Source organism: Coenobita brevimanus, chromosome 67, assembly GCF_032717465.1.
Source record: "Coenobita brevimanus isolate Jiangsu-jjx chromosome 67, ASM3271746v2, whole genome shotgun sequence".
NCBI classification, from domain to species: domain Eukaryota; kingdom Metazoa; phylum Arthropoda; class Malacostraca; order Decapoda; family Coenobitidae; genus Coenobita; species Coenobita brevimanus.
The window spans coordinates 3060389-3082873 of record NC_137020.1 but is presented as its reverse complement, the minus strand read 5'-3'; the positions used below and the strand labels follow the sequence as shown (position 1 = coordinate 3082873).

At 42.8% G+C, this 22485-nt stretch overlaps 1 non-coding gene and 1 pseudogene across 1 annotated transcript; one reads left to right on the top strand and one right to left on the bottom strand.

Moving 5' to 3' along the window:
* Positions 1-10904: 10904 nt before the first annotated feature.
* LOC145405692 (5S ribosomal RNA) lies at positions 10905-11023 on the top strand. Its single transcript, XR_013898432.1, has one exon. It is a non-coding gene; the product is annotated as a 5S ribosomal RNA (ribosomal RNA).
* Positions 11024-16643: 5620 nt separating this feature from the next.
* On the bottom strand, positions 16644-16763 carry LOC145405720 (5S ribosomal RNA; annotated as a pseudogene).
* Between the last annotated feature and the right edge of the window lie 5722 nt (positions 16764-22485).

The window sequence follows — 22485 nt, the reverse complement described above, 5'->3', positions numbered from 1 at the left end:
AAACAGGCAAGAACGAAGGGTTTCAGTTGTGAGAATAATCAGTCAAATGGTTGTGAGAAAAATCAGTCAAAGGTCAAGGTAACAGGGCACTATGTGTGAGTATAAACAAAATAGTAGAGCACTTTTCATCTGCTGTGCACTGGACTATGTGGATTGGTTGAGGATTACAGTTGATCCATTGGTTTCTAGAATTATAGTTTAAATTGTCAGTGTCACGTGGCACGGTCTACATAAACAGTTTTTATCCAGTGTAGACTAAACAGTGAATATTGTGAAGTTACAGCAAGAATAAGGAGACTTGATTTTGATAACAGCCAGTTGAAGGTTGAGGTCAATGGCAAAGGTCAAATGTCAAGATGAATGAGAAATTTAGCTCAACTGATTGAACTAATTTGGACGAAGTTCGTGGAAAGGTAAGAGTTAGGCATGAACGAAATGATTTTGAGAATTAGTCTACTGTAGGCTACAGTCAGAGATGTAGGGCAAAACAATTTGTCCTGAAGCAGGAGAGAGAAGCGTGGATGTTGCACTCTTTGAGCGCTCCTTTAAATTATTCAGAATATTTTTGGAGTTAAATATTGATACTGCAAATACATAACACAACTGGAAGACATTTACCCTAACGTACCATATCAGTTAATGAAATGCTACACAGTGATCAGTGAATCTGAGGTGCCATTATATAGGGATCATTTGCAGGCACATTTTACAGACAGACATTCATGTATGATTGTTAATTTGGATAGATGATAATAACCTAACATTATTATAAATGAAGATTATTTTTTTCCATGGTATGAAACAACCTGACTGGTTTACAATGGTGGAATGTATATGATGAAACAGTTTATTTGCATGGTAATGCAGAGAACCATCACTGGTGATAACGACATCTGCTATGTTTGTTTAGCCAAACCTATAGCTACTGTTGTAGACGGCCACTGTTCTCCTAGATCTATCAACAGTGGTGTCTGGTGATAACGACATCTGCTATGTTTGTTTAGCCAAACCTATAGCTACTGTTGTAGACGGCCACTGTTCTCCTAGATCTATCAACAGTGGTGTTCCTCAGGTCTCTGCCCTATTACCAATTCACATCGTTTTATTGAACAATGATCCACAAAGCTGTATATCTAACCCTATCCAACTTTAACCTTTCCATTCGGTTACCACAACGTCTATTTCAGCAGTTATTTGTACAAACAAGCAATGAGGCTTTGGCACACCTAATGTCTGACTTGGCTCGTATCCCTGACTGGGGTAAAAGTAATCTTGTTGTTTTTAATACCTCAAAGACTCAGTTCCTACACCAATCACCCCAAAAAAATCTTCCACAAGAGTACCCACTAATATCTAATAATATTCAGCCTAATCCTGCATCATCCTTAAACATACTTGGGGTTTCATTCTCTCGGGATTTATCTTGGAAAGATCATATTACATCTCTTGTAACAGCTGCTTCCAAGAGATTAGGTGTGCCAAGCCGACTCAGTACCTTCTTTACCGCTGAACAGTTGTTGACTTTATACACGGGTTTTCATCGCCCCTATGTAGAGTACAATTCTCATGTGTGAGGAAGCTCTCCACATAAAGCTCTTCTCAACAAGGTGTAGTCAAAGGCTTTTCGTCTCATTAACTCTCCCCCTCTTACTGGCTACCTTCAACCTCTGTCTCTTCGCCGCACTGTTGCATCTTTATCTCTTTTCCATCGCTACTTCATTGGCCACTGAACGTTTTGCAGGCTCCTTGCCTTTGGATTTTTCTTCCTTGCATATATATATATATATATATATATATATATATATATATATATATATATATATATATATATATATATATATATATATATATATATATATATATATATATATATATATATATATATATATATATATATATATATATATATGTATGTATATATATATATATATATATATATATATATATATATATATATATATATATATATATATATATATATATGTACCCCCTCCACAATATGTCTACCCCCGATGTATATATGTCCCCCCCCAATGCATACATGCCCCCACTAAATTTGCTAGGTCAGCATGCTTTCCCACGCCTGAAGACGGCGTTATTGCATCAGTTGATAGCAGACAGCCTAGCCGGGCAGACTATTTTACTGTGAGCTTGTAATAAACTCCTTATCTAGCTGTTTGTACACGGAGTTTCTATCACCAAAGTATTGCAAGTTACATTTGGTAGCAGCGGTGTTTCGAACCATCAGATTCTGACCGCCTCCTTGGATTTTTAGTGATACAACAAGATACACGACGACTCGCATCTGCCAGCCTCGCCCCTCCTCCGTGCCTCTATACCTTGGCTGTGCTTTTCGAGTATACCATTTTTCTCACCAGTGCTCACCTCTCAAACAACCGCACCCATACGCCTTGTTCCTGACTGAATGTGTCGCCGTCGCCGACCTACGCACCTGTTGCACCTGTTCCCAGCACCTGTTCCAAACTCATCATAGCTCCTGCCGCCACGGTGCCACTTATCACTGTCTGCCCGCTGCCTGCCCACCACCATTCTCTGCATTTGCAACTCACCAGCTCTACACCTGCCTTGCGCCGACATCTGCCCTCACCACCCACCACCGGCCTCCGCCGTCGCCTGCATCTGGTCTGCATTACGGAGCCTCCTAAGACCGCCACTCCCTGCCGGTGATTCATCGTGGCGTCTCTTCTCCTCTCCGCCCAGCTGTCTCTCCACCGCCGCCCTGCCCCGCCCCGCCCCGTCGCCCCGCCCCGCCCCACCCCGCCCCGCCCCAGCCCAGCTACGCCCAGTCACCCTGCACGTCATCCATCTCGACACTCCCGTTTCTACTGTGTAACTATAGTATATCTTTCCTTTCTATAGAGATTATCCTCGATTTTCTCTACAGATTGGTTATTGTAAATATTCCATCTCATTTTCATTACCCCGTTTTCATCTTCGCCTACGTTATTTATACTCCATCTCATCCTTCGCATTTTATTTAAACCATCCATGCCCGCACCTTCATTCATTTTCACACCTAGTGCATTCCATTCTCTCATTGTTATTTATACATTTCCACCTACGTATCCATCTTCATCCTTTCATCTTCCTTTGCCGCATTAAATGTCATACTTTCCACGTCAACCGCATACCACCAGCCCTCTCGACCCAGAAACATCACCTGCTCATACCCCTTCTGCCGACTCTAACACAATCACTCATTTACGAAGTGGCAAAGAGTACCACCGCCCTGTACCTGAGACTCCCGTTTCACTTCCCGCAGAATCACTTACTACCCGTCCTACCCTCGTAAATCCAGATACCTCCTCCTCTACTCCTGCCTCTACACTCCCTTCTTCTTCCTCTACTCCTTCCCCTGTCGTTCCCTCTCCTGCCTCCCTTTATACCCCGTCTTGCTCGCCCTTCACTGCCACTACCTTCTCTCTCTCCCACACCTCTCCTGCCGCCACTTCTGCACTTCCAGCCATGGCCAACCCTCCACAGTCTATCTATCTCAATGATGCCAATCGTCCCAAATTTACCGGCCAGGACCCAACTTGGTCTGTCTATGATTTCCTCAGAGAAGTCGAAACAGAAATAAACAATAGACAAATTACCGAGGAATCACTCAAAGTAGCTTACCTCCTCGGTCGCTTGCACCACGGTAAATCAGACATTGGATCCGCGATCCGTGCAGGACATTTCAATAGCATTCGTACCTTTGCTGATTTTCGTACGGAACTCATCAGCCTTTGTTGCCAGCATTCAAATACCGCGTCTCTCATGGGATTCATTAATCTCCTTAACCAATTAGATGAGGACTTGTCTTGTGCGTCCCAGCGCAATATGCCAAGCTCTGCGAAGCTGCCACCGCCATGAAAGCAACTAGTAGCGAGATGCTCCAATTACTGGTAGGCACGAAATGGTTAGAAGACAAGAATGGCGTTCCAATGCTTTCACTCACCAACTTTGCTGACTTAATTGGTTACCTCAGATTCCTTCACTGGCTAACTCCTAAACAGCGAGAGCTAGCCTTGGAAATCGGTTTCAATCCAGGAGATAAAATTATTCAGGTCACTAAAGCCATTCATGAAAGAACAGGTTCAAACTACACGCGTCAGGGCACCACCCAACCCTTGGCTTCCTCAGTCTGTCACACCTCCACTACCCCAGACCAATCTCGCTCCCGTCCCACCACATGCAGCAGACCTGCACACATCGCTCTCCTACCGCAGGTCGTGATCAATCTAGCGCCCGACGGAACAGACAATCTTCGATTCTTTGCTGGTACTGTGGTCATCCTGGACATCGAGCATCCAGTTGCGACTGTACATACAGACGTCCTCACTCCCAAACCAGACAGCGTACGCCTTCCCGCTCATGTCATCCACACTGCAAATACCACAAATCAAGCACGACTCACACCACTGAGGAATGTCGTTACCTCAACCGCCCACAGTCGGGGTATCGGACCAATATCACTTAGAACCAGAAACCCAACTCCCCATCCGCCATGTAGGTCCCATAACATCCTCGGGTTTAGTCATTCTCGGAAGCAGTCATGACATACCAACGTCATTCTTCTTGGACACAGGATCTATAGTAAATCTCATCTCCGAAAATTCCTTACAAATTATTCATCGCCATCACAGCCACGTCAGTTTCCTAGAACCACCAGACATTCGCCTATGTGGTGTCAACGGCTCAGAGTTTAAGGTTAAGGGAAGAGTCATCCTTGAAGTCAAACTCCACAGAGGTTTGCCCTCATCCCCATTGAATTTCATGTCACTAATGACCTGCAGTATCCTGCAGATGCCCTTATTGGTTTTTCCACCATGGCACAACACTCCATTGCATTATTACCTGCTTGTGGTAGTATAGACATTTCTGGATTCCCGGTTTACACTATGGAATGTCCCCGTCCTGTTCTTACGATCAAATCAGTCCTTCAATTACCTCTGTCCCTATCACTACCAAAGAGTCCAGCCCAGCCCAAACCACCACTATCATCATCTGAGAATACGGAGATCATTCCTTTACTGACTGCGAGCAAGGACATAAATTCCTCAATGTCTCCTGATACATCATCTCAGCCCTCGAACATGGCTCTTACCTCCTCTCCCGACAACACTCTCGCTGACTCAGACATGTCTCAGTTACCTACCTCACACAGTCTGAATGATCTTCTCCAACACGCAGAGACGAAACGTGCAGTAACGAATACGTGCACAATTTTGTTACCGCATGAGTTCACCAAAGTCTCTGTTTGTGTTGCCGGTGCGAAAGAAAGAGTGGATGTACTAACCCTACCTGAGACGTGTTGTGTGAATGGCTTGACTTATGAGTCAGCGTGGTGTACAGTCTTAGAGGACAGTTTATGCTACCTGTACTTGCTCAATGTCACAAATGCTCCACTAAAACTTAAAAGTGGTGTAAAGATTGGAGACTTCCTAGTATACCCAGTGGCCGTAAAGGTGTGCCAGGATTCCTCAATTCCTACTATTCAGACTGATGATACGCCAATCGGTGTATGTACTATTAACTCTACGGGATCTTCGCCGACGCATTCACCCGATATGCTCTCACATCTCACTTGCACAGATTTCACAGAAAATACGCCTCAACTCCTCGACCTTCTGACCTCGTACAGAAACGTGGTTGCCTTACCTGGTGAACCGATGGGTAGAACAGACCTTGTCAAACATACAATTGAACTACTCCCAGGAACTCAGCCGATTTACATACCAGCGTATCGATTTCCTCACAGCCAGAGAAAGCAGACAGATCAGATGGTACAGAACATGTTAGACCAGGACATTATTGAACCCTCCGTCAGTCCATGGAATAGCCCACTTTTCTTAGTACCAAAGAAGGACGGCAACTTTAGACCAGTAGTCGACTATCGTAAGGTCAATTCTGTCACCGTTCCAGACCGTTTCCCGTTACCTGTCCTCACTGATTTGCTAGAATCCCTTGGTGAAAATAACATAGTCTTTTCATCTTTAGACCTCCTCAGCGGGTACTGGCAGGTCGAAATGGAAGAGTCCTCTCGCCCAGTTACAGCCTTTAGCACCCCTTCCGGACATTTTCAGTTTAAGAGACTCCCTTTTGGTCTGAGAAATGCTCCTTCCGTGTTCATGCGACTTATCCATTCAGTCTTCAGCGGTATGATGGGACACTCTCTTTTTGCTTACCTAGATGATATCATTGTTGTGAGTAAATCCATCCCTGATCATTTTACCAAACTCCAGCAAGTCTTTGAACGCCTCCCAGCTCGCAGGCCTGAAAATCAATCTCAGTAAATGTGACTTCCTGCGAAAGAAAATCAAATTCCTAGGCCATGTCGTAGATGCACAAGGCATTCATACTAATGAGGATAAAACTAAGGCGATCATTAACTTCCCAGAACCTACCACTACCGACGCTGTACGAAGTTTCCTGGGCCTCAGTGGCTATTATCGTCGCTTTATCCGGGATTATGCACAGATCGCCGCTCCTCTGACCCACTTACTCAAGCAGAATGTGCCCTTTGTTTGGACTAACGACCAGTCACAGGCTTTCCAAAAGCTAAAGACAGCTCTTGTAAATGCCCCTGTTCTAGCGTTCCCTGATTATACCACACCCTTCCTTCTCTGCACAGACGCCTCAGGCACTGGACTTGGTGCCGTTTTGATGCAAGTCGATGAAGCATCAAGGAAGCGTGTAATAGCGTATGCTAGTCGCACCCTTACAACCGCTGAACGTAACTACAGTGTCACAGATCTCGAAGCGCTAGCGGTAATCTGGTCCTTGAAACATTTCAGAGATATAGTCTATGGTTATCCAGTGCATATCCAAACAGACCACCTTCCACTATGTGATTTGTTCAAGAATCGCAACCTAACAGGTAGACTAGCTAGATGGTCTGTCATCATCCAGGACTTTAATCCCACTTTTCAATATGTACCAGGCAAGTTGAATGTAGTTGCAGACGCACTCTCATGTCACGTAGCAGCAGCTATAACATCAATGCAGCCTGAAGTAACTGAAAATACTACACTAACGTCAGAAGTTGTTCGAAACTTTCAGCGCCAAGACCCCATGTGGTCCAAAATCATTTATTTCCTAGAATCTGGCGATGCCTCAACCTTACCTACTCTGCCAGTATCACTAGATGAGTTCATGCTAGATGATGATCTCTTGTACAGGAAAACAATGCTAACAGGCAAAGATATGCCCAATTGCGAAGTACGCCAACTTGTTGTCCCCACTGCCCTGATACCAAAGGTTCTACATATTGTTCATAATACTCCTCAGGCTTCCCATCCAGGTAAAGACCGATGCTTGCGCCAAGCACGTCTCAAATACTGTTGGCCAACCATGCGCCGTGATATCAATGCCCATTGTGACTCTTGCCTCTCCTGCCACCGCCACAAAGGATCAACCGGCTTACCAGCACCTCTCTTACAATACCCAATCCCATCACGACCATGGGAAACTGTCTCAATCGATCTCTTAAAACTACCTCTCACAGAATCTGGCGCTGAGTACTTGTTCGTAGTGGTCGACCACTTCTCCTGCTACTGTGTCCTCGCACCCCTCTCCGACAAGACCGCGAAGAGCGTTGCACGTGCCCTTGTAGATCACGTAATTTGCCCGTTCAGTACCCCTCATACCATTCTTACTGACAACGGTACAGAGTTCAACAATAGCCTTCTCGATGAGATCTGTCGCCACTTTCATATCAGTAAGTGCAATGTCGTGCCTAACTATCCGGCTTCCAATGGCCTTGTAGAACGCCACAACCGTAAAATCTTAGAGTGCCTCAGACATCTAGGCTCCCATAGTTCGTCCTGGGATGACTGGATTCCCCAAGTGGCATCTTCCATCAATAGCTCCATCAATGCATCCATTGCTGAATCTCCCTTCTTCGTCCTCTTTGGTTTTGACAAGGACCTCCCATACTCTCTCTTATCCTCAAAGCCAGAACCCATCTACAACATGGATGATTATGTTAAACTAAAATTGGCCAACTTCCAGACAATCCACCAGTATGTCCAATCCACTTTGGCTTCCTCTCAGGAGGACATGCTGCAGCGCCAACATAAGTCCGCCTCTCCTATCACTATCAATGTAGGCGATCTTGTCTTTGCCCATTCCCATACGCGTTCCTATAAGTTGGATGACAAATTTACAGGGCCCCACCGCGTCCTCACTCAACAAGGCAACAAATTTCACCTCCAGGACCTGTCCACTAGGGACACCAGATGGGTCCACGTCGATGACTTAAAGCGAGCACCCCATGGCCTCGTGTTGGAAGAGTCACTTACACAACCTCCTGCCCCCTCTTCCCCTCCTCCCATCCCTCAGTCTACCTTGTCTCCACCTATCCCTCAGTCTCCTTCCTCTCCACCTCCACCTGCTCATTCATCAATCAATCAATATCGGTCCAAACTGCGCTCTGCCCATCAACCTCTTCACGACCTCCCCCATTAACTCTACCCTGATTTTCTAGGTACGATGTTAGCGATCTCCCTGCTGGCAGTGCTGACCCTCCTGGGGTCTGGGTCAGGTCAGGACGATGGTGGAGTACGTCCCGGGGCCTTGGTCGGCTCGGGAGGCGAGGTAATGCTTATCGACGACATCGCCTCTTTGGGCTACGATCTTGCGCCCCTGGCCGACGTAGCCATTGCCCTACCTGCCTACGCACACCAGCTCCACGGAATCAGGAACCATCTCACGGCCCTCATGAGGACACACAACCCGAATGAGTCTCTCTATAACCTTTTCCTCCCACTCTCCTGGCAATTGCAATACATAAGTAACAGATTCACTGAGCTCAATGACACATTTTCCATTCAGACACCCGTGGGTCATTCTCGTGTGAAACGAGGTCTCTTCGACTTCGGCGGTGAGATTCTGAGTGGCTTGTTTGGCGTTGCTACAGCCCGTGACATTTCTGGCTTCAAATCTGATCTCACTCATTTAGGTTCAGCCCTAGAATCACAACGCCGAGTCATTAAAATCCAACACACTATGTTACAGAAGCTCACAACCCAACTCAGTGAAGTCACGTCCACTCTAAACAATTTCACCGATATCTTACAACGTCACCTTTCAGATCTCAACGTTATCTCTCAGTTCTTCTACCTCAAACTCAACATGGATAATCTCCAACTGGCCGTTGACTCTCTCCTGTCTCAAGTCTCTACCTTGGTTCGTATCCTGGTCGATGCTATCAATGGACGTGTCACTGCCGACTTAGTACCTGTCTCAGCTCTCCGTTCTGTCCTGGAATGGGCTCACTCCACCTTCGGTCTCTCCCCAGTCCTCCCTTACTCCTCCCTTGAATATTATTATCCTGTTCTCGAAGCCACTCTTCTCACTACATACGTCGTCGTCCATATTCCTCTCCGTTCTGCCATAACCTTTAACCTTTTCCACATCATTCTCTTCCCTTTCTGCCTCAACAACTCCTTGCTACAGGTATCTGTTCCTTCAGAATATTTCCTCCTCTCCCATGATCATCTTTCCGTTGCCTTCCTTTCTTCCACAGACCTCCAGCAATGTTCCTCCCTTACTCCGACCTCTCGTCTCTGTGCTGCCCATCTTTTCGATATCTTCCCTAGCAGTGCTACACCCTGTGAGTCTGCTTTAGTTCGCAACCATTCCATCTACTCGGCCTGTTCTTTTGTCCCAGCTCCTGACCTCCCGGTCCACCATGCTCACCTCAACCATGTCCAGTATTTCTTCTTTGCTGTTCCCATCTCTGTCACAATCATGTGTCCTGGTTCTTCCGTTCGCTCCGTCCCCGCTAGTGGTCTCTACAAAGCACCTGACTATTGTACCGTCAAATCAGAGTCTGTCATCACTTACGCCACTCGCTATCACCAGGCTGTCCGTAATAACTCCTATGACATCTTTCAACCACTTGACATGCCTTCTACCCTACCATCTGCTAACATTACCATCACCTCCCCTAACTTGCTCATGCTAACCTTCCTCAATGTCAGTGATTTCATTATGGATCAATTCTCTCTGGCCTTCAGCCGTTCATGGGTTCCTCCAACAGTTGTGTTTCCCCCTGTGGTTATCGCTTTCATAGGTTTTCTACTCATCATCTGTGCAGTGCATTGTTGTGTCAGAAAAATGGAACGTCGACTCCAGGAAATCAGAGTCGCTACAGGCATAGTACGCCCTACACAGGACATAGAAACTCCCCGTACTTAGTGCCCTCACATTCCGTGACTACCATTGCCATCTAACAATTAACCAAACTGAACAGCACTCTGCCTACTAGAAAATGATGGTATTTCTTTCATGCATTACTGAGTGACAGTGTATCCTACAGAAAATACAAAAAAAAAAAAAAAAAATTTGAAGGAAGAACAACAATAGAACTCTCATATCTACTCCTTGTTTATCATGTATCAAACCATTATTGTGTAATTCCCATTATGTCTTAATCCTTGTATATCTTATATGTATATATCCTTCTAATTCCCTCCCCTCAACATGGCCATGTCTCCCCTACTGCCCCTGTATCATACTTATCCCTTGTACAAACCTCCCCGGTCCTGCTCTACTACTATCATCACCCACCATTTAACTCCCGGTGTCAGGAGACACCGTCTCAGCTACCCGGGGGAGTAGTGTACCCCCTCCACAATATGTCTACCCCCGATGTATATATGTCCCTCCCCAATGCATACATGCCCCCACTAAATTTGCTAGGTCAGTATGCTCTCCCACGCCTGAAGACGGCGTTATTGCATCAGTTGATAGCAGACAGCCTAGCCGGGCAGACTATTTTACTGTGAGCTTGTAATAAACTCCTTATCTAGCTGTTTGTACACGGAGTTTCTATCACCAAAGTATTGCAAGTTACATATATATATATATATATATATATATATATATATATATATAACGGCCATGCCACGTTGAGTACACCGCTTCCCGTCCGATCAGCGAAGTTAAGCAACGTTGGGTCTGGTTAGTACTTGGATGGGTGACCGCCTGGGAACACCAGATGCTGTTGGCATCCCTACATATCAAGTGGGGTTGGTGGAGGATTAGTGCCCCTCCCTGTAAAACAATTAACTCTAAGCCCTTGGCCACCCCGTTAGGGATACATGGCGTCTGGCAATGAATGAATATATATATATATATACACAGTATATATATATTTCACTAATTTACTCATCTATGCAACTGGTCATTTCAAGAACTGTCTTCCCAAGGATAAAGATGCTGGTAAGAATTGGTATACATTCAGTTCTATTTTTGGTAATTTCCAGTAGCCATCATTCTTTTCTTGTTACATGAAGTGTAATTTCTGCCTCATAATATCTTTGCATCCTTTATTTTCTGCCTCGCTGATTCCACGAAATTTGTGTGTGTGTGTGTGTGTGTGTGTGTGTGTGTGTGTATGTGTTTCCCTCAGAGGGCTGAACGAACATCTTCCCTGTTCATAGAGTTGTAATATACGGGTCCCACTTCTTAGGAAAAAAAACACCATCTTTCTTTGTCTGTTACTGTAATTTCCTTTCCCCCGTTTAATCTTCATTCACTTATAGTTTTGTGATTTCTGTATGTTGTATGTGGAACCTGCCAATTATTTCATTAGTGGGAATTATTGTCAGGATGATGATGACGTTGATGATGAGAATAATGAAATTTGTGGAGTACGACAAAGGGACTGATGACGACCCACTCAGTACTTTCAAGCTGTTATTTTTTTTATTGTTTGAAAACTACATATCACCTTTATAATGAAATATGATGATGATGATGAAAAAGAAGAACAAGAATCGGTTATGGTATTACAGGTTACTCATCTTGTGCATTTTTATTTTTTGCGTATTTGGCTTCATAGAATAGTCATTTCTTTCCCTGAGACCTAGCAGTCCTCAAACGTGTCACAAATCGTCATGTCCCCCATTTGGCGCTAATACTCACTACCCATATTGATTACATGCAAAGGCTGTCTCATTTAACGCTGGTGTAACAAAATGGTTGAACACGGGTTTTTGGCACGCCAATGGGTCTTGTTGAAAATAAAATTTGTTTTAATAGCCTAATCAGCTAATCATCAAATTCGCCTCTGCCCCAGCCCTGGATCAATCTAGCGTGTTCTCGGACAGCAGGACTCATCTACAACTACTTGTTCATCACGTTTCTGTCACTCTCTACTTTGTTCTTTCCTTGGGCCTCATTGGTTCAGTATCTTCAAATGTATTAGTTGGGTGAATGTAGTTATAAACCATTCCTCTGTTTTGCCTCTTATTAATTTCATCCTGGTTCAACTTTCATTTAGAGTATGTACACCAATCCTTTTTCGTAGGTCGTGTTTTTGGCAACATTGTCATGTTAGGTTCATATCTAATATCTTTCTTCTTTTCTCCTCTCATGAGCGGGACGTTTGGTTTTATAGTGCCACTGAGGGTAAGTGAGGCTGGTCATCAAAGGCTTACATTTCAGTACTGAATTGTCTAGTCCCAGATCGGAATACTTCTGGTGAACAAGAAGGATAGGATCATAGGTATACTTATAGTACAAGAAAAATACATATAGTGTTAGAAAATTTTATTCATAAATGAACTAAAAAAGAAAAGGCAAGATTGATACAAAGTTACTTTTCTTACAAACAGAGCATGAAACTATTATTAAAATATATAAGGATGAAATGATATGTGCTTCCACTGTCTCAACCAAGATACTAAACAATTTGACATTATATCATCACTACATATTTATTTAAAAAAATTTATTTCTGAGCTTGTAATACAGGAGGAAAAATATGAATGTCAATGCGGTCACGTGAATCCAAATAGGCTAACTGAACATTGATGATGAATTGTAATGAATAGAAATAGAATCATACTGGAAAGACAACACATGTGGAGTGCCAAAGGGATTAAGGTCCTCTCCTGGTGAGTGTGTGTGTGTGTGTGTGTGTTTATATATATATATATATATATATATATATATATATATATATATATATATATATATATATATATATATATATATATATATACTGATGAAAGCCTGTTCTGTAAATCATCGAAATTTAACAATGATGGCGAAAATGCTGACAGAGCAGACACATCCTTACAAAGGCAGGCGATTCATACGGACCTATATCAGTTGTTTAACTTTGTCCAAATGTGGCACATGGATTTCACTGTTAATAAATATACAGTGATGTTTACTAGCAGCAAAATTAAAAAATGCATCCTATACATTGAATAATTCATTACTTTATATTATAACCCTTGAAAAAAATCTATGAGCCACGTTTAGAAATGATCTGAGACTAAACAGGCCTTGTACTGTACACAGGGTGATATGGAAGTCATGGAACGAATCGGACTGACCTGTACACCATTCATATATAAATTAAAAAAATACCTCCCTCATCCAGCGAAATTTCCTAGTATGCCTTGACGTGGGGTATTTTTCTAACGCTGGCTAACTGAAGACCCACACTGAGAGAGAGAGAGAGAGAGAGAGAGAGAGAGAGAGAGAGGTACGCCGCCAGATCGACGAACACAGGACTGGCTGGTGTATGATACATGAAAAGGGCCTTAAAAAAACAACAACAACCTCCCCGAAGAACCCTAGTCAACTTAAAGCTGGCGTGACAGCTTAGCATCGTGTAGACACAGGGAAGATTGACGGAGCTACCTTGGGGACTCAGTTCTGACCCAGTTCTCTTCTAAGTACAAGGAGTGACTCTCAGATTATTGTGTTCCTATGCCGGCCCCTGTTGCTAGCAGGGTTCACGATAAACTGTCTGAATGACTTTAAGATGAGCTGAATAATCCCATGTGCCTCACGGGCAGAATATCAGACGATTTAATCCAAGTATCCAAAATTTCAAAGGACGTTATAATCTGTACAAAGAAAAAAAAAAAAAAAACAGAGTGTGGTTCAATTACATTAAACGTTAGTCATAAAATTATAGTCACGCGCCATACTGTTCACATGAAGCCTGCATTTTATCAACGGAGTATTGATTCCATGAAAAAAAAAAAAATGTCCTTTTGTGTGGCAAATTCACATACAGTACTATCTATCAATTTATCTATAGCCAGATGTCTTAATCCCGTAAGGATTGACCACAAACAAATCGCCTCCATGTCGCCCTGTCCCCTGCCTTTACTCAGCACTCCCCCCCCAACTCATACATCCCTCTCTCATATAGCTCTCCACTCCCTCCCTCCACCTCATCTTCGGTCTCTCCCTCCTTCTCTCCCGTCCACCTCACTCACATAAATTCTCTTCGTTAGTTTCTCATTCTCCATCTTGTCCACATGGCCAAACCACCTCACTGTATTTCTCCTAGCTTGCGTTATTTGTTCTCTTCAAATCCCCAGCTAAACATAATCACTCCTAAAATTTTCTAAAAACAGAAAGCATTGAAGAGACAATCACCAAATACTAATAATATATACCTAATGTTGGAGAAGATACTTTCTCTCTCAGGTAAGATAATACTGAATGTTGTCTTTCATCCTTTGTTATTGAAATTCCATTAAAGTTTTTCTTTCCTGCTTAGTGTTTTCTTTTTTCTGGTGGCTCTTACTTGAAGGTTTGGTGAGTGTTGGTTGGCGGGAGTCTTCCTGCTTTACTATTACTGTCTTTGACTTAGTTATATTGGTCACAACTTGGCCTGTATAAAACAGCATCGAAATGACGAATACCTCTGTTGCTGTTTGCTGAACCTCGCACTCTGCTGTATTCCTTAACCTTTTGATACTCACCCCCTCGTACATCCTCCCCTTCAAACCACGACCCTTTCTTTTTTTTCCTCAGTGCCGATCCAACCATCTTATCACCCAGTCCATTATTCTCGTTTCCTTTCTCGCAGCTTCCTACTGTCCTGTCCTCTCTCCGTTGTCCGTTCCTCGCCTCCAGCCATTATCATCCACCTTCATCAATCCTCCTTCGCCCCATTCCCTTAGCCTGGTTCCCATCCTCTTTCCACAATCTGTCCTTTCGGCCTCTAACTCTGTCCTTCTTTTACCTTCTTTATCATCCTCACCTCTTCCCGTCTTTCTTTCTTCGCTCCGTTTCTCTGTCTTTCACCTATATTTCTCAATTCCTCCTCCCTCTTACATTCACTCAATTTTTATCTCCCTCCTCTTCCCTTCAGCGCTTCCCTTCTCTCTCGCTACCACTCTCTAATTCCTCCCTCAATCCCCTCTCTTTTAATCACTTCCACTCCCCCCCTCACGTCCACTCCTTTCCATTCTCACTCCTTCCCCATCCTCTATCGTACCTTACATCACCCATCCACTCACACTCATTCCCCACTTTTAATTTTATTTTTTTTTAAATCCATGAGGCGACTGAAGTAAAAGCAAAATGCTGGTTTACGTTTTTTATTTTCTTTCATTTTTTTTTTTTATGTGTCCGGCTCTGGGCATAGGTTTCACAGCCTGCTATTAAGGCCCAGCAGTCCTCCTACGTACCATACACCTCTACATGTCACCACTTCGGCGATAACACCCACCGTCCATATTGAATACGTGCTAGGGCTGTCTCATACAGGAGTGGTGTATTGGTATTAGCGGGGGTATTTTTAAGACATGTCGGCGGGTCTTCTGGTAGATCAGTAAAGCCTGATTTAATGAAATTCAGATCCTTAAACTGTTCCCTGCCCCAGCCGGGATTTGAACGTGGGTCCGTTAGGACTGCAGGCCACCTCTCTACCAATTAAGCCACCGCCTTCCCCATGATTCATCCGATTATTCTTTTAATACTTCATCTTTCGCTCGTGCACTATGGTGTTTTATGTTCAATTTTCCATTTCGTATTCTTGCTTATAATTTTGCCTAATATCTTTAGTATTCAGTTCGCTGGTTTCTACCTTTTTTTTTTTTTTCCCCCATCGACACCCTCAAGGGACTAATTATTATCACAAGAAACAGAATATCAGTGAATTTCAGTACTGAAAAGTTTTCACTGTCTGATTAGCATCAATTCAGTACGAAAATTTGCTGCAGATGCAGTTCTCCAGCTTGGTTCCTCCTGCATCGATTCCCTTTTACTTTGCTGCCTATTGTGTAACTTATGTTTTATTTCCTCTTTCGTCGTCCTTTTCTCCTCTTTGATGTTCCTTTTTCTGAAAATCTTTCATTGGGTTCCAAATGAGAGCTTTATTTGTGTGAAAGATAATTTTATATTTTTTCAGTGACTCTTCTATCGTATATTTTCTTCGTCTGAAACAGTATTCAATAACTTTGTTGAACGTGCATTATATGAAGCTTGGTTATGCTTGTAAAAAAAAAAAAATCTGTTCCTGCTACCAAGCATTTAACAACAAAAACACAGTGACACTATGCACAAAATGTTTTACCAAACGAAATCACTTACTGTAATAACTCGCTATTCCTAATATTTGTACAATGGATTTCATTTTATCTATCTATATATTCATTCATTGACAGACGCCACGTATCCCAAACAGGGTGGCCAAGGGCTTAGGGTTAATTATTTTACAGGGAGGGGCACTAATCCTCCACCAACCCACCCAGTTCAACTGGGACGAATATCCCCCCCCAAAAAAAAAGACACGTAGGGAGAACGTTATGCCAACGGCAACTGGGACGAATATCCCCCCCCAAAAAAAAAGACACGTAGGGAGAACGTTATGCCAACGGCATCTGGTGTTTCTAGGCGGTCACCCTTCCAAGTACTAACCAGACCCAACGTTGCTTAACTTCGCTGATCGGACGGGAAGCGGTGTACTCAAACGTGGTATTGCCATTATATATATATATATATATATATATATATATATATATATATATATAAAACGGCCATACCACGTTTTATATATATATATATATATATATATATATATATATATATATATAACGGCCATACCACGTTTTATATATACAGTATATATATATATATATATATATATATATATATATATATATATATATATATATATATATATATAACGGCCATACTACGTTTTATATATATATATATATATATATATATATATATATATATATATATATATATATATATATATATATATATATATATATATATATATATATATATATAACGGCCATACCACGTTGAGTACACCGCTTCCCGTCCGATCAGCGAAGTTAAGCAACGTTGGGTCTGGCTAGTACTATATATATATATATATATATATATATATATATATATATATATAATCTGTTTTCATTACCTAGCCAAACTTAACCCTACTTAAGGTAACCTAACTTAGCCAAACGTAACAGAAATTCTCTCTCTCTCTCTCTCTCTCTCTCTCTCTCTCTCTCTCTCTCATATCGATCTTATTTCTACTTTTTATTCCTTATAGACGGTCAACTAGAATTCCCTTCTCTTCTTCAGTTATAACGACCCAGTTTACATCATAAGTACTAATGCTTTGTATACTTGTAGTTCTGACGAAAAAGTTCAGTAATTGGACACACACACACACACACACACACACACACCGCTCGCTGGTGCAGCGGTAACGCTCGCCAACTGGTGGACGGGAGTTCGCGTCTCGCTCAGGTTGCGAAAAGTTTCACTGACGAAGTGGGTGGTTACTGTCCCTCTTGAGCAAGGGGACGGGTGTGTGCGTGTGTGAAGGTCACAGCCTTGCCCTTAGATCGTACTATATGAGCTCTCAGCTCCCTTCCGGGAGGGTAAAAGCTGACGATTACGACCATCAAGTGATCCTGACCGACCCGGTGAATTACACACACACACACACACACACATCAGCCTTCCTACCCAAGTATCCATCCCACAATACCGTCACCTACTTTTCTGTTCCTCTATCGGCCAGCAGGTTGGTACTATGGTTATCACGCCCAGCCTGCCACTAGAAGATCTGTAGTTTGATTCCCAGGCCGGGTAGAATCTAGTCCTCATTTGATTTTCTTTTGTCCATGTCCATTTAGCACTACGGCTGGAAGCCTAGATGTGAACTGGGTAAGTCGATTGGTATTATACGGGAAGCTTGAGACGGCTAAATCAAACTGCCTTAATATCACTTGCTCCGTCAATGGGCATAAACATAAATTTTCATCTTCCTGTGCGACCATAGTCCCGTTCGTGGTACGAGTATAGCAGGTGGATAGTATCAGACGTGGCTGTGGAAGTCTGGGTTGCCTAGATTGGAGGTTTGACGTCCGCCTACTAACTGAGGTTTGTTGATCTCACGGAACACGAGTGTTAACGCCTGATGACACCTCAATCATTATCACTGCCACAAGTTTATATGAGGTAAATCTCTCTCTCTCTCTGAATCGATACACCTTCATGCCATCCTCACATAAATCCCAGTCCCGCATTTTTTTTTTCTCCTAGATTTTTCTTCATTTACTTTTGATATACAGCCAGACCCAATTACCCCGTTCTCCCCGCCTATATATCATGGTATTTTTCTATAATCCTTCTTTCTATTCCTTCATCAAAATGGTCTTGCGGTTTCTTTCAATATTTTTGGGCAATTTTTCTCCTTAATCCTATCATCCATGTCTTTATTCGGGCTCCAGACCCACCCTGTATTACTGGGGTGCACACAGGGCCGTAGAGGCTGGGAGAGGGTGGGGAGGGGTTGGAGGAATGGTACGGGATGGGCTTTGATAGCTAGGGATTCGAGGAGGATGGATAGAGGTTTGAAGAGGAAATAGGAAACATAACTGGAGGCCTGTTTGTTCGTAATAAGGTTATCTGTTAGGAGTAAAGGCTAATTCCACCCTTATGATTTAATCAACTGGTATGAAAAAGGGATAGAAAAGAGAAAGGCTTAACCTGACCTTGGCATTATCGGCGGCAAGGAAAAAAAAGGAATCACTATGACTGGGGTGGAGATGGAGCATATTCACTTCTGCGGGAAAAATCAACGAAGAAAAAACGATGCCTTCGTACGTTTTAATGTTATAATTCGAAAAAAAAAATAAACACTTAAACATGCAGTTGCAGAGCATTCTAGTAATTCATCGATCATTTCCATGCTGCCTGCATGCATGTCAGCCTTCTTTTTTATGGGGTGGGAGGGGGTCTTTCAGCTCTCCATACAAATCGATATATTTTGTGAAATATATTTTGATACTTGTTTCAATGATTTTTTTTTTTTTTAACTTAAATGTTAGAAGGATTTGATATTTTTTATACAATTTCTGAGAGTAGCATAGGAGTGTGCAGGTTACTGAAGGGTATCAATAATCCGCTCCTGTTCAAAGATTCTTCTGAACTTTACCTTTTTATCAATTGGCCTCAAACTTGAAGGCTGCACCACTTGCTGGCCCTCAACCCGTCCACCTAATTTACATCCACTTATTCTAAGTGAGATCAAAACCGTAAAAGTTGATATATTACTCGCGATCAGTGACAGTTCCAGCCAATATGAATCAAGGATTATAGCCAGTACAGAATGAAACTCCTCTGCGTAAAAAAAAAAAAAAAAAAAAAAAAAGTGAGGTGATAGGTTTTTCATTATTGAAGCTATACTCCTCTAGGACAGCGAAACATGAGAGAAGAATATTGAGAAACTTGGGATTTAATAAAATTGTAACTTAGCATTTTACCATTATTTTTTATATATACTTTAGTTATTTGAGGTTCAGAAACGCTGGAGGTACCGGTGGAATGCAGCTGAGAGGTTGCAGAACAGAATGTCCAGTTTAGAAACTATTGCAGAATTACATCAAATGTGCATCAACATCTTGGGAATAGTATTACGCACCTCTCGAAGAAATATTTGTGCTCAACTCGCTAAATTAATGGAATTATTGTGGTTAAAAATTTCCCAATCTGAGGGAAACTGGCAACTGTAAGCTTGTCTCGGGGGCCCTTTAACACGATCGTTTTTTGATGCGTGGCAAATGCCGCGCGGCCCAGAAATACATGCAGTTAAATGAGATCGTTCACACGAGACGTGAGCAACAAAACGTCCATCCAGCAAGGCCGCCTCGCAACAGACGTGCTTAGTGGCTACGTGGGTCTGTGGGTCCGTTCACAGGAGCGTGTTTTGTCGCACAACAGCTGCAATTCAGTTGTGTTTCAGCTCTCAGATGGTCAGTAACGACAAGTCGCATTTTATTATGTACTGCATTCACGTCAGTTTGTATTCGTGTTTCATAGTTTTATTATAATGCCATAGTGTATATATATACAGTATGGATCAGTTGGGTCAAGGATTGTGTGGGTAAAGTTGAAAGTTGGAATACAAATGTGGGCGATTGTGTGTGTGTATGCGCCAACGCAAGATCGTGCTAGAAGAGTGAGAGAAGAGTTCTGGACAAATGTGGAAATGTGCATGGAAAAGTTTGGAAGGAATGAGAGAGTGTTTTTGATTGGTGATATGAATGGTAAAGTTGGGAATGTGAAGGTGGATGGAATAGTTGGTGAGTGGGGTGTGCCTGCCGAGATAGATGAGAATGGGAGTGCGTTAGTGGACATTTGTGCTGGGAGGGGGTTGGTGATAGCCAATACCCTCTTCAGGCATAAAATGATCCACAGGTATACATGGCGAGTGATGAGAAGGGTGGGTGGTGAACTGAATGAAAGGAAGGCAATGATTGATTATGTGTGTGTGGATGAAAGGATGCGAAGATGTGTAAAGGATGCAAGAGTGTATAGAGGTTGGGGGAGTGGACTTTCTGACCACTACTTGGTGGTGGCCAGAATTAGGATGCAAGTGAGATGGAGGAATAGAAGAAGGGAAAGACGAGAGGAAGGAGTAGTTGCAAGGAGAGTGGAAAGGTTACAAGAGGATGAGAAAAAGGCAGAGTATAAGAGAGAAGTGGAGGAACGATTGGGCAAATATGAATTGGAGCAGATGGGAGACGTGGAAGGTGTGTGTAAGTTATTTACAGAAGAAATATGTGCAGCATGTGATGTGGTGTGTGGAAGGAAGAGAAGGCGGAGGGGGTACAAGGAACAGCGTGGTGGACTGAAGAGGTGAAACAGGCTGTGGCACAAAAGAAGAAAGCATACAATGAATGGGTGAGAAATAGGGGCGTGGAAGAAGTTGAGAGGCGGAAGAGAGAGTTATATGTGGAAAGGAAGAGAGAAGTGAAAAGATTAGTAAGAGAGAGTAAGAAGAGAGTGGATGAGGAATTTGGAAGGAATTTGAGTGTAAAGTGGAGGGACTGTAAGAAAATGTTCTGGAGAGAAGTGAAAAGAGTAAGACAGGGTGGAAGTGAAGTTAGCAGGGGAGTGAAAGATAAAAATGGTAGATTACTAGTGGAGAAGGGAGAAAAAGTGAGCAGATGGAGAGAACACTTTAAGGAATTGTTGAACGTAGAGGATGGAAGTAATGCAAGTATAAGTGGCTGGGGAATGGCTGGGAGAAGGAGGGAGGTGAGAAGACAGGAAGAAATCAGTAGGATAGAAGTTGTGGAAGCAATGAAGAAAGTTAAATCGGGGAAAGCCCCAGGAATTGATGGAGTGTGTGGTGAAATGCTGAAGCATGGGGGAGAGATAGTAGTAGAATGGATGTGGAAGATGTGCAGATTGGCCTGGGAGGAAGGTAGAGTCCCGGAGGATTGGAAGTCAGGTATAATTATTCCCTTGTACAAAGGAAAAGGGGAAAAAGAAGTGTGTGGTAATCATAGGGGCATTTGTCTTCTTAGTATAATAGGAAAAGTGTATGGTAGGATACTTATAGACAGAGTTAGAGAAAGAACAGAGAAATTAGTTGGAGAAGAACAGGGAGGCTTTAGGAAGGGAAGAGGTTGTGTAGATCAGATATTCATTCTTAGATCTTTAGTGGAAAAGTTTCTAGAGAAGGGAAAGAAGTTGTATGCGGCTTTCATGGATTTGGAGAAAGCATATGACAGGGTGGATAGACAAGGATTGTGGAAAGTGTTAAGAATATATGGAGTAGATGGGAAGTTGTTGAATGCTGTGAAGAGTATGTACGATGGTGCGAAGGCTGCAGTGCGTGTGGATGGTGAACTAAGTGAATTTTTCTCTTTGAAAGTTGGTTTGAAACAAGGATGTGTCATGTCTCCATGGTTGTTCAATCTGTACATGGATGGGGTAATAAAAGAGGTACAAGGTAGGGTAGTGGATGTTGGAGTGGCCATGGTGAGAGAGGATAGAGTTTGGAAACTCCCTGTACTGTTGTTTGCAGATGATACTGTGTTGTTGAGTGAAGACGAAGGGGAGCTGCAAGGCTTGGTGGATGAGTTTGAGAGAGTGTGTAAGAAACGGAACCTAAAGGTGAATGTAGGGAAGAGTAAAGTGATGGTCTTTGAGAGAGGTGAAGTTAGTGAATGTACAGCAAGGTTAGATGGTGAGGAATTGGAAAATGTGAGTACGTTTAAGTATTTGGGTAGTGTGATGAGTAAGGATGGAGGTTTGGAGTGTGAAGTGCTTGAAAGGGTACAGCAGGGAAGAAAGGTTGCTGGTTCCTTGAAAGCAGTGATAAGAAACAGGGAAGTGAGCATGGAAGTGAAAAAGTTACTACATGACAGTATTGTGATACCAACTCTAACGTAC